At 44.8% G+C, this 13,249-nt stretch overlaps 1 protein-coding gene and 1 long non-coding RNA gene across 2 annotated transcripts in view; one reads left to right on the top strand and one right to left on the bottom strand.

The window, feature by feature from the left end:
- Nucleotides 1-2,722, bottom strand: part of ST3GAL1 (ST3 beta-galactoside alpha-2,3-sialyltransferase 1) — a 79,019-nt gene extending 76,297 nt beyond the window's left edge. The window contains exon 1 of the mRNA XM_059867391.1: nucleotides 2,526-2,722. The gene's annotated coding sequence lies outside the window, so the exon portion shown is untranslated. The remainder of the gene's footprint in view (nucleotides 1-2,525) is intronic.
- Nucleotides 1,986-7,102, top strand: LOC132338144 (uncharacterized). Its single transcript, XR_009489383.1, has 2 exons — nucleotides 1,986-2,474; nucleotides 5,380-7,102. It is a non-coding gene; the product is annotated as an uncharacterized LOC132338144 (long non-coding RNA).
- The last annotated feature ends 6,147 nt before the right edge of the window (nucleotides 7,103-13,249 follow it).

Below are 13,249 nucleotides of genomic sequence, written 5' to 3' on the forward strand. Positions count from 1 at the left end.
AACTACATGTGGCATGTGAGTGTTGAAACGAGACAAAAAATGCTTCCTTTTCAGAGTTCTCTCAGCCAGAGCCGTGAAAAGCTCCACCAGGTGGTGGGATTAACAGCACTTGAAATATGCTGTGGAGCTGAGCTTGCTCTCTCTCCTTTGCTTTTTAAAAGCAGGTTTCTGCTTCACTAGGCTTTTGAAAATAGGTGCAAAAGATGTTCCAAGTAAAAATTTATTTCTACTATCATTTAATGGCAGCATTTGCAACTCACTTGACATAAAAGATGCTTTTATAACCTAGAAGATGGAACTGCCATCTGCCTGACCTTAATTTCCTCTCAAGCTGCTCCTAGTTTTACATAAACAAAAAAAGAAAATTGATAAGCACATACCAAGTCTTACATAAAATTATGTTTAGTTTGAAAAGCAACCTTCCTCAATTGCGAGGCCATTACCATTAGCAGCATAATCAAGTTTGAAAGAAAAACTGTAAAGAAAGTCTCAAGTTTGTTTCTGGCCGAGATGTGTGACAAATTCATACATACAGGGCAACTTGCTGTCTCCCTTGCAGAATCAGATTGTGCACCAAGTGAGTGAGCCAAAAGAATAAGTAATACAGTTTCTCTCTTACTTTGCACTTTCGGAGACAATGCTTCTACTCACGGCTAAGCAAAAAGGTAAAACAAACATGCATTAGCAGAACTGTAGTTTAAAAACTTAATGGTAACTTAAAAGCTGGTTTGGCAGAACCATAGACTGGAACTTTGGTGAGGCACAGGACTTAAACCTCCTGACACGGAAATGTTACTCTATAGCAGCACCAAAACAGAGTAAATGAAGTGAGTAATCAGCAGAGGAACAGAACACCAAGTTCACCACAGACCTATGCTGGGGCTTTGCTGTTTCCAGGATAATCAAGAAAACACATGCTATTAACTAATAAACAAATTCATTCTTTTCATTCACATCCAACCACTCCCTCATGTGCTTGAGCAGATTAGAAACTATCAGGTTCCCAGATAGGTCCAGAAAGGACCTTGAGCACAGCCATGTCCTGCAGATAACATCCTGCCTCTGCTGAAAGCAGGGAAGGGAGCCCAGGGCCACACCAACTTCTTCTGACACCAGAGCAGCTCTGCCGAGGCATTGAGCACAGTGGGCAGAGCACTGCTGGCTCTGGACTGGGACAGAAAAACTGAGGAGGGCTGAACACACCGTGCTGTGGAAGGTGCTGGCTGGCATGGGTGGCACAGGATGCTGCGGGTGTAACAAGCCAAGTGTTTCCAAGCAGATGCTTCACACACAGCCACCCCTCCAGCTGAAGCTGTGTAAATAATAGACGGAGAAGTGTGCTGCTAATTGAGTACCTCCCGAAATGCCAAGAGGCAGGAAGACTCCAGTTAAAGGCAACTCTTCATTTTAACTTGTGTCACTGAAGAGCACTAAAGTAAATGAACTCCTGAGGACAAGATCAAAGTAGAATAAGAGACTCTTTTTTTATATCCTTGAATCTCCTGTCCCTTTTGTACACTGAAATTTAATTTCCTTTTCAAAGAGAGGTTTTGGAGCTTATGAAAATTGACCCGAAAGATTACAAGGGCTTTGTCACCCTTCCAATCTCTCTGAAAGATCCATAATTAGGGAGGTTTTTCCTTCAACATATGTGCCCAGCAGACAAATATATAATTCAGACTAACAATTGCATGAAAAAGTTATTTCAGTATATTGGATACACACAAGCCCAACCGTTAGAAAGAGTCGGAAAATCTTGTGTGCCTCAAATGAGTAACTATACATCAAGTGTTTTTTTTTTAACTGGCTTGTTTTCATTTGTGCCAAGACTACACACAATCACACTAAGGACCTGGGATAGATGTTCGCTACTGAGATAAATATACCAAGTACAATAAAAACAAACGGCTGACCTCGAAGAGTAGTTATTTATGCTCCTCTAGAAATTAATTCTGCAAGGAGGAATGTGCGAGCGGATACCTAAGACAGCTAGTCTGCTTTTTGCCCTCTAACGGAGTAACACCGGCTTTACTCCTCCGGCACACAGCCGACCCAGGGGAGAAACAAAAGGCACAGAACAGCCGGGGTGCAGGGCTGGTCCCTCCCGCTGCTCCCAGCCGGCGGCGGCGCTGGGCAGGACCGGTCCCCATGGGGCAGCTGGAGGGGGGTTCCCGGCGCTGTCGCCCCCCGAGCATCGCCCGAAGGTGGCCCCTTCCTCCGGAGCCCACCCCGGCACCCGCCGCCTCCCCTCTGCCTCCCTCCAGTGGGGAAATCCCGGCTGGATGGATGGGGAGAAGCCTCCCCGCTCCGGAGTGCCGGGGGGATGCTGCGAGCAGCGCCGGGGCCGCCCCTGCTTCTAAACCACAGAAATAATTTTTTCAAAAACCCCAACAACTCAACAGCCAAGTGAGGAGTCAGGAGGCTGGCAGGCTCCCACCGCGCCTTCTGCAGCAACGGGGAGCGGGGATTTGCAGGTAAGCGGGGAGGAAGGAAGGGAGAGAGGGACGGGGTCCCGCGGTACTCACGGCGGGCTGCGGGGGGCCGGCGGGCGGCCGAGCCCCATGGCCAGGGGGACGGACGGACGGGCGGTCGCTGCTCTGGTGGCTGCCGCCGCGCTCTATGTGTGTCTTGCTGTCTGTGGGTCTGTCCGTCTGTGTGCCGGCTGGCCCTCCCCGCCGAGCCGCTCCGGGCTCCCCGTCCCTCCCCTCGCTCCCTCCCCGGCGCCTCCTGCCCGCTCATATAGCGCGCCCTCGGCCACGTGGACGGCGCGGGGCCCCGCCGGCTCCTCCTCGGGGCCGGGCCGGGAGAGGCGGACCCCCCACCATCACCACCCCCTCATCACCTGCCCTCATCATCCCCCCGTCATCACCCCATCACCCCTATCACCCCCCATCAACCCCATCTCCTCAAGCCTCACTGCCCCCATCGCCTCCATCTCACCCCCCCATCAACCCCATCTCACTCTCCAAGCACCCCCTCATCACTCCCCCATCATTGCCCCCATCTCACTCCCCAAGCACCCCCCTCCCTCATCACTGCCCCCCTCGCCCCCATCTCACCCCCGTTCCCCCCCGGCCGCTGAGCGGGGCTGTGCACCGGAGAGGTGCGATGCGAACCCGGACTCACCCCGAGCGCCCCCGGGATGAAATCCGGCTCTCGTCGGGTCCTCCCTAGAGAGTCACCTCCCAGGAATGTCTGTGTTCGCCAAACTGCTGGCTCTGAAATTGGGCTGCGTGACCACAAAGGTGATCGCAGCAGGGAAAGTGGAAAGAAATTCGGCGCTTCTCAGGGCAGAAAATCTATGTGGCATCGCTAATAAAAATAGCGTATAGTCGATATTCACAGAGTCATAAAATGGTTTAGGTTGGAAGGGACCTTAAAGATAATCTGGTTTGGACCCCCCTGCTATGGACAGGGCACCTTGTTTTAGACCAGGTTGCTCAGAGCTCCATCCAGGCTGGGATTGAGCACTTTGACGGATGGATCATCTGCAGCTGGTCTGGGCAACCTGGTCCTGTGTCTCACCACCCTCACAGGAAAGAATGTCTTCCAAATATCTAATCTAACCTATTCTCTTTCATTTTAAAGCCATTCTCCCTTGTCCTATCACTAACTTCCCTTGGGAAAACAAACAAACAAACATTTTCAGTTTTCTTTAAGCCCCTGTAGATACTGAAAGGTGCTATAAGGTCTCCCCTGTGACTTCTCTAGGCTGAACAATCCCCACCCTTAGCCTGTTTTTATAGGAGAGGTACTTCAGCCCTCTTCTTTCTGTCCAGCATCAGACATTTTTAAGGTGACTATAAAAAACTGTAGAATTAAAAAGAAAGCAGCATCATTAAAGAATTCCCCAGGCAGATACACTGAAGTGATAAAGTGTCTGCTAAAACTATTTAACAACATAATGCTGCCTTTTTTAGTGCCGATGTGTAAAGACTGGGGCCATGAGATGTGTAAAGACTGGGGCCATGACTAGAAGTGGGGGGATTATAGCACCTCCAAAGAAGCAAATGATCTCTGATCTTCTCTCCTCCACCCTTCCGTAGGCAGGCGAATATGCACAGTGAACATGCACAGCACATATCAGAGGGGAGAGTGCATTCCTGAGCGCTGAAAAACATGTTCTGTAACACTGGACAGCCGGTGCACTACTCCCTTTGTGAAGCAGATGACTTTACAGGCGATTAATCTAGTTACTGAAACTGCCCACATTGTTGGGTTATTAAATCCAGCACCAGGTACTTCCAGTGGAAACTGTAACATGCTAGGTAGGAGCTGTAATTCATCAATCACCACTGAGCTTGTTTCCATAGAGTTGTGTTAGTAAAAGCTTGAGTGTGGATTTAGACCAGTGTCACATCATGTACTGTGCTGTGCAGACATTTGCATGCAGCTGAGAGCACCTGTGACAGCCTGAGCTTTCTGCTTAGGGAGCATAAGCCCAAACAAGCCCTTCAAGGGACTCACCCCATCACTAAATCCTGCCTCTGGATCCTGAAGAGCAGCATAGTGTTATATCCTTCATAAACAGGGTTTGGAAGGGATTTAATCTACAGTAATGAGCATTTAAAAAAAAAAAAAAGCACATTAGTCTTCTTTTACGAGGAATGTATCAACACAAGGAATTACTGTGTGGTGGAAACAGTCTATTAAAGAGCTGTTCAGTGCTTTTTCCCAGGAGCTGCTTGACACTTTGCTGGAGGTGGGATGAGGAGCTCCAATTTGATCATCTTTTAATGTCTCTGCTACCTTTTTGCCTTGACACTCTCCTACTTTCAGGCAAATTGGTTGAATTTGGTGCTTCATTTGCTTCACAATAATAGTGAGTGACTGGTGCTGTTTACGAAAAAGAATCTCTGGGGAACAGCTCACCAGTAATAGGGTTGTGCATCAGGTTTGGGGATTTCTGCCAAGCGTTTCTGGGGAGAGGGAGGGAGTGAGAGAGTGATGAGAAAGAAGAGTCTGAGCACTCTGCATTTCACTACCTCTTGTACGACACCTGGTCTATCCATGAGTTCAACAGAGAAAAAAAAGTATCTAGTAAAACAGCTGATTTCTCATCATACAATGTATGAAGTTTCACTAGGTTGTATCAAGGAAAGCTTAACCCAGCAGCCAAGAATGTCCTAATTGTTGATTGCTAATCAAGTTGACAGTGGCCAGGTTGCCCTGAGAAGCTTTGGATGCCCCATCCCTAGAACTGTTCAAGGCTGGGCTGGATGGGGCTTTGAGCAATCTGGGATAGTGGAAAATATCCCTGACCATGGCAGGAGGGTTGAGATGAGATGATCTTTAAGTTCCCTTCCAACCCAAACTATTCTAGGATTCTGTGACTGAAGACAGGGAGTGAGAGATATTTTTTTTTTTCTGTGTTTTCAGTCCCATCTCTGCACCATTTCTCTGGAGCACACAAGATAGGATATGATGCTTCCCTCCAGCCACACCAAGCTTGGTCACAAGTTGCAAGGAGGAGAAATGGAGGAGAGCTCTGCAGTGGCTGGGTTTGCTCAGAAAGGCTCTTTTCTGTAAAGCAAGGCAGAAGAGGAGTGTGTTTGCCCCAGAGATGTTTCAGGGAGGCATGACACAGTGACAGGGGTGTAGCATGGAGAAGTGCAGAGCATGGAGAAGATCTGCAAGTCTCTGCCAGCACACGGCTGAGCCAAGAGCAGAGAACAAGACCAAATCCACCTGAAACAGCAAGCATGGAGCCTATTTCTCCTTTTTATATCATTGTTACACTCACTTAATTCCTTTAGATGCTCTCAACTTCCCTGATGCACCCCAAGGAGCGTGGAGGTAACAAGTGCTCTCTGATAATGCCATCGGAATTACGGCAGGGTCCAGCCCAGTGTGCTGGATCTGATCCCCTCATGCTGTAGTGTTTCACTAGCAAGTGTCATTTAGATGGTTTTGGGAAAGAATCCAGGATTTGTTTCACAGACAAATTCCTCAACAGCTCAGTGAATATAGAATAGTTTTAACTAACCATGCAAATCTTGCTTGTAATCTTATGTAGGGAAACTATATCTATTCTAGAGACTGGGCCAGGGCTTTCAACTGCTGATGGGGGATAGTTATGCAGACTTCAAAGGAGCTGTATCAGCTTTTACCAAGTGGGGATCCAGACCTTTATTCATATTTTTAAATTCAGAAACTGTGCCTAGGTAAAGCATTTTTCTCTATATTTTTAAGTAGCCAGTTTTTTATTTTATAGCTGTTCCCTCAGTGGCAGGATTGTTTCTCAGTAGTCAATGTTTAAAGGCCCTTCAAGGCTGAAGGAATTAAAAATGAATAATTTAAAGCTGGTCTATGAGGCATAATTTTTAACATATGTTTTACAGGCCATGTGGAACACTTTTTTGACTTGTCAGTAGATATTTTACAAACATGCTGTGCTGGAACCAAAACCTTTTTTATTTAAGAGTTAGATTTGAGTCCTCCTATGCTTCAACACAGCAGCATGCTGTGTCTACAAGCCATAACAAGGAAACCATTATCACCAGCACTGATCAGAAAAGGGGAGAAATGAAGCAATTGCAGAACTTTTTTCCTCTTACACACACTGCTAAAACAGAACTATGGCTCTCCCATCTTAAGAAGCCTCATCCCAAGGCAGAGGTAGAGGAGCTGTGATTTATTTGCTCTAAGGCTCCAAAAGGGAGCCTTAGAGCAAATAAATCCTAGGTGCTCCTTCTCCAGCACCTAGGTGGTGCTGGAGAAGGAGCCATGAAACATGTTGTCTTTGGGTTATTTTTTAAATGGCTTGATGGCTGGGGTGTTTTTTTGCCAACCTCCTGTTAACTCCCTAAATATTGTGCTAGGAATGCCATCTGAGTAACTCTTGACAGTTTGAATAGGCAAAGCTAATTGCTGGTGAATAACCACCTTTTATGAATTTCATTTCTTGTCCCTTCCTGACTGCTTGCAGCAAGAAAGGGAGGAGGCATCTACCTTGCAGATGTTCAAAGACAGCCTGGCTTTCAACCTTATTGACTGGTTCCCACATTCTTCCTTGTTTTCCTGGATTGTCCAGCTTTTCATTTCTATTTTAAAGTTACTCCATATTTGTAGCTAAAAATAAATTGGTTTGGTTATTTCAAAAGCTTCTTGGGCCCAAACCCAATTTTAAGTGTTTCACCAAGCTGTAAATTGAGGCAGTGCACTGGGGAAATGCAAGTTTGGTCTCATGTTTGCTCCCCCCTCATTAGCTCTCCCTTCAGTTCATAATCCATCATCTTTCAAACAAGCCAGTTGCCATTGTGTCTAGAAGTTAAAATAGAAAATCAGCATTTGGCATGTACACAGTTGCCAAGAAGCTATTTCTCCACGTCTATGTAAATAAATTGTCGTTCAAAAATGGTTGGCTTGCTCTAAAAGATGTGCTAAGTACTGCACTGTGCTCGCAGTGGGAGGAAAGAGGAGAGGATCCAGGAGTGTGGCCAACTAGTGCCCCATCCCCAGCACCTCCCACTCGATCTGTTGAATGGGACTGTTCTTTGCACAGGCCAAAACGCCATTGGACAGTTCCTGTCTCAGTGAACAGGGCAGGAGTGATTGCTGACCTTGCTGGTTATGCCCCCAGGTCAGGACCAAGCTCCCCATGTGGTTCCCTTTAAAAGAGGTAATCTATATACTTATATTAGCTAATGATTTGTGTTTATTTTACACCATACAGAACACACCTGTTGAGCAGTATGACTAGATGTGAAAGAGATTAAATACTTCCCAAACATACAGATATGAATCTAAGAAGATTGACCACGGATGGACTGTGCACAATTTGTTTGTTCTGACTGGCAGAAGAGACAGATAGTCTATGACCATATGACAGGTGATATATGTATACCTACCTTACCTCCAGTGTAGAGGTACATCGTGTTCTGTATCAAATGTGGAAGAGTCACTGCCCTTATTCTGGATAACTTGCAACAGTAGCACTTGATACACCGTGCTAACAAGTGCTCAATAACTCTTTTTGGTGGCTGTAGACTTTGCCATAAATGACACACAGCTTTATCATGTCTGGCTTGGTCTTCTTGCTGGTTTTTTTTGCAAACCCCATCCCACACTTCTGACAGATGTCACAGGACTGTAACAGCCTTTCCTGTTCCAGAGTCTTCTAAAAGCAAGTGGTAAGAGTGCAGGCTTAAAGCAGGCTTTTAGATCACATCCTCAGTCTCCACACTTCACACGGCCAGGCTCTGGCAGTGAGGTGCATTAGGAGCAAAGAGAAGAGAAACAATAAACAACATCCTTCCCTGCTTGCTCTTGGAATTCAAATGGTGAGGAGTTGCAAGAGCTCAGTGGTACTGACACACACTCAGTGGTGTCAGCCTCTGCTTCACAGGACCAGGGTGCAGGCCCACATCAGAGACAGCTGTGACATCAGAGGAAGATTTCTTGTGAGGCTAAACTATTGCGCAGACGTGTTTTTACCTGCCAGGGCTCATTAGTGCTGTATACAGGAGCACTGGCTATGGGTAAAGGTTGTGATTTGGTACAATCTGCTCTCAATAAATGAAAGTCAGGGAAACCTTTCAGTATTGCAGCACATAAAAACACACAGTAAACAACAAAAGCTGGATTTGCAGAACTATTCAGCAAATCTGGAGCTCCCAAAAACTCAGATAAAAACCTCTCTGTGCTATGAAATACTTCTTCACTTTTGTACTCTTGGATAAATGCAAGTTTTGCTATAAGACAGCACAAAGCCTGAGAGGAGTAATAAACACTTATAAAAAAATTTTAAAAGGTACTGATGGGATATGAAAATAGAAAAAAATCATAACACAGGTAGGGGTGGAATCACCATCTTTGAAAGTGTTCAAGAAACAAGGTTATATGGCACTTCATGGTATGGCTTAGTGGGCAGGGTCAAAGGTTGGACTTGATGATCCTGGAGGTCTTCCAACCTTAATGATTCCATAATTCTGCTCCTATCTGGATACAGGAAGATTAAAACAATATAAAAACAATTTGCCATACATATTTTACTGCAGAAGGAAGAAATGGCGTAAGGACTTACAATGAGGATAAAGGTAAGTGACTGCATGGCAAAGAGAGGCAGCCATGTGTACTTTGTCTGTTTCACAGATTGAGCATGTAGCACATTCAGTCTCTCCAATATAAATGACCCTTCTTTGCACTTCCGATGTTACCTACAGAACATCACTGAAGTAAAATAAACCTAATTTACCTCTGGCCATCTGGATCTCACAATGCCTTGAGTACCATCTATTCCCAAGCATAGACTTGAAAATATGTGTGTTAAGTGATTGGGAAGTTATTAGCATAATGTAATTTTATTTCATTTCACTTGTCCCCAGGACAGTCAGGAATGAACTAGAAGGTGAAATTAGATCCAGAAAATAAATGTTGTTGACTAGGTTGAAGTGTTTATTAGGCTTCTGTTTGAGTTTCCAGCCCACAAGAAGAATGGCAAGCAAAGCTTGTTAAAGACACATTTTGACAAGAACGCAGTTTTCTGTGGCTCCAACAAAATAAATATAGTAACACAGATGAACCTTTTAAAAGTCAGGCTTATGTGCTTGTCTGATCAGCACCAGCTAACAGTTTCATCTCTCCTGAATGTCACAGAAGCACACGAGCTGTGCCACCATGCAGTTCTCATATTCTTTTCCTCAAAGGACATCACACACATACCAGGGGCTGTACATTCTGTATTCACTTAAACACAAATAGCACAAAATGGCAATTGCAGGTGGACTTCATCCTCAGGGAAAATTGTGAATAAAAGACTGAGGCACACCTGGCAGATGTTAACCACACAGCTAAATTTAGTATGGATAGGCATTTATTTTGAATGGTAGAAAACAATTTGATAACACAGGTAGGAGAGAAAAGTTTGTGTGTTTTTGCTTTCTTGCCAGATATATAGGTTAAAATAACTTTTCAGTCCATTCCAGCTACTGAGATAGGCTGGGAAGGGATAAAAGGTCTGAGCAGAATCCCTCCAAGGAGGGATGGTGAGTGCTTGTGCAAGGGTACTTCTGAAATTCTGCTGTTAACCCACAGCTTGGAGATCAGTGCAGGACAGACCAGCTGAAATGCTGCTAAAGAAAAAAAACCCTAAAAATGTTTAGAAATCAATTCCCCAGATGTTGCCTAGAAAATACCTCTGTCACATTATTTCTGTGTGCAAAAGCTAGTAGAATGCTTCACTAAAGCAGCACTAAGTCACCTGCAATGCTGTTTTAGATCTGATATTAACAAATCAATGTTTAGAGAAAATCTTGTCATCACAGGTCACTTTGGAGAACACTTCCCTGACGGCAGAAGAGTGAAGTTGAGTAAACTAAGGAATTTAATGATTAGATACAAGACCTGGACAAAAGATTTCAAAGACTTGAAAATGGTCTTAAGTGTAAACCAGACAGGTGCTGCATTCAGAGTATAGCTTACATCTAAGAAATAGGATATTTAAAAAGATTTAGAAAACTAGGCATTAGTTAATCTAAGCTTAATACAGTGTGATTTCTTAGAGTAAATCTAGAAGGAAAAAAAATTTACCATCCAGAAATAAATGCAAAGTTGGATAAAATGCAAATCTGTATTTATTGGAGAGTCAAAAAAACAGATTACCTTGTACATTTATTGAGACAAGAAATTATTATCAGGAAAAGATTAATATAATATCTTGTGTTTACCTGGACTTAAGCAGAAAAAGAGATACCCAGATAATTGGCTGTTTTCTTGGGGGCAAAGGATAGAACCAGGGTGGTGGTGCAGAGTCCGTGTGTGCTAAGCATGGTCTGTCCCAAGCACAAACACAGACTGCAGGATGAACAGATTGAGAGCAGCCCTGAGGAGAAGGGCTTGGGGTGCTCATGGATGGGAAGCTGAACATGACCCAGCAATGTGCTCTGGCTGCAGCCCAGGAACCAAAGGTGTCCTGGGCTGCATCTAAAGCCCCGCGGGCAGCAGGTGAGGGAGGGGATTCTGCTCTTCTGCTCTGCTCTGGTGAGGTCCCACCTGGGGTACTGCATCCAGCTCTGGGGTCCCCAACATGAAAAGGATGTGGACTCACTGGAATTCCAAATGAGGTCTTGAAGATGATCAGAGAATTGGAGCACCATTCCTATGGAGATGGGCTGAGAGAGTTGGAGTTGTTCAGCCCAAATAAGAAAAGTCAATAAAAAGAACTTAAGCACCTTTTGGGGACCTCAAGGAGCTACAAGGGAGCTGGAGAGGGACTTTTTCTAAAGTCATGTAGTGATAGGACAAGGGAAAATGGCTTTGAAATAAGACAAAGTAGATCTATATTATGTATTATAAATAGTTTTTTTCCTGTGAGGGTGGTGGGGCACTGGAATAGGTTGTCCAGAGAAGTTGTGGGTGCCCCACCCCTGGAAGTCTTCAAGTCCAGGCTGGATGGGAATCTGAGCAACCTAAAGTAGCGAGAGGTCTCCCTGCTCATGTCAGGTGGGTTGGAATTAGATTATCTTTATGGTCCCTTCCTGCCCAAATCAAACTATGGTTCTGTGAAGGTGCAGACAGAGCCTTTGGTGCTTTTAGTGAAAGTGGATTCAAAATAGCTTCCTAAGGATACATGGGAACATTTCCCAATCTCCCATAATCCCATTGGATGTACTGGCTTTTTCCTGATGTTGAGATGCTCACCTTCACTGCTGCAGCAGCCCAGCTGATGTACAAGGCTGTGCCTGCAGCCAGGGTGCAGAAAGAGGCCCCTGGAGCAAGGCTCATGGCCAGTGTAGCTCAAATGCTGCACAGCACACCTCCATGAGGCAGGCTGCAACGTCACCCAAGAGAATAGGTAAGCCCATGGCTTGGGAAGAGAAGGTATCCAAATAAAGCACAGAACAGAACCTTGGAAACATTCATACTGGAAACTCTCTCCAAGATTTGTGTAGAAAGAATTACCTGGCTGAGAGATTAACTGCTGGGAAACAGTCAGCACATATGAGGGAGCTTTCAAGATGTCCTTTAGGGCAAGGTAACTGGGTGAACCTCATCCTTAGAAATTTTTAAAACAATCTGCCTTGGGATAAGAGCTCTTTACTTGCTTCCAGTGTAGGAGGAGAAAGATTGTGATGTACATGATGACTTCAAGCTGCTGGCAGGATGCAGCCCTGAAATGGGCAAAGGAGATTTGCTCAGCCTTGTAAAAGGAAAGCTGAGGTAGGATCCTATTGCTGCTGATTGATAGGGAAGTAAATGTCAGGGAAGGGAGGATGTATAGCAGATGAAGGAGAAAAGAGTATCATGTGCAAGTGAAGATATTCAGGCTGTAAATTAAAATAATGTTGGTAACCATCATATCAAAAGTCAAAAAGATGCAAGGATGAACAAATTCTCTGAAGTTTGCATATGGGGCTTGATGCATTCCTGACAAATATATTGTATGGTGTCCTGTTTGAGAAAATAACCTGCCTTAATACATTAGACCCACATTTCCTTATATAAAGAAGGATAGCTCGATGTTTCTACAAAACTATTTCTCATTTCACATCAAGGAAAATGTGCAAAGAAAGAAACAACACATGTAAAGACATGAGGACATAGCACAGTGCATGCATCACCTCCCAGCTGCCCCTGTGATGCTCTAACTCTGCTTCACAAAGGAGTCAGAGGAGCTGGCAGCAGTTCATGTGAGGCAATAGAACATGTTCTACTGAATTCTCTGAGATCTGAACTGAGCCAGCAATGCAGAGCTCAGGGCAAATATTTCTTGTTATCTCAGAAACCAGGTGGTTATGGACACCAGTACCACCTGGAGGGGGCTGAACAAGCCCAACCCCTCTAACCTACACTTGTCACTTGGAGTAAGTATAAGACTGAAGAACCATTGATTCTGGGGGCAGCAGCTCCAGTGACTTACTCTGTTTGGCTTGCAAAATTGTTCCTGCCTTTGCAGATGAAATCCTTGTGCTCACTGCTGTGACTGTGTAGAGTGCAGTTATTTTTGAAAAGTATTATCTCTCTTCTAAAGATGAAGGAACCTACTGTATTTCATTGTGTTTATTTATTTCCCCTGCAGAACAGAGGAGAAGACTGTTAGTTATAGAAAAGTATGCAGGTTTTAAAACAAATTTAAGACAGGGACCAGCCAGACATTCTGAAGTAATTTGATCTGGTCTGACTTATGGAACAACACAGTTTTATTCAGGTTAATAGGTTTACTCATTTAGCCCACATTAAGTGGAACTGGAGCTCTGATGTTTCATAAAGACATTGGGGGCTCCCAGAGATCAAGAAGCCACCTCTTCTA

This window comes from Haemorhous mexicanus, chromosome 1 (assembly GCF_027477595.1).
Source record: "Haemorhous mexicanus isolate bHaeMex1 chromosome 1, bHaeMex1.pri, whole genome shotgun sequence".
Lineage (NCBI taxonomy): Eukaryota > Metazoa > Chordata > Aves > Passeriformes > Fringillidae > Haemorhous > Haemorhous mexicanus.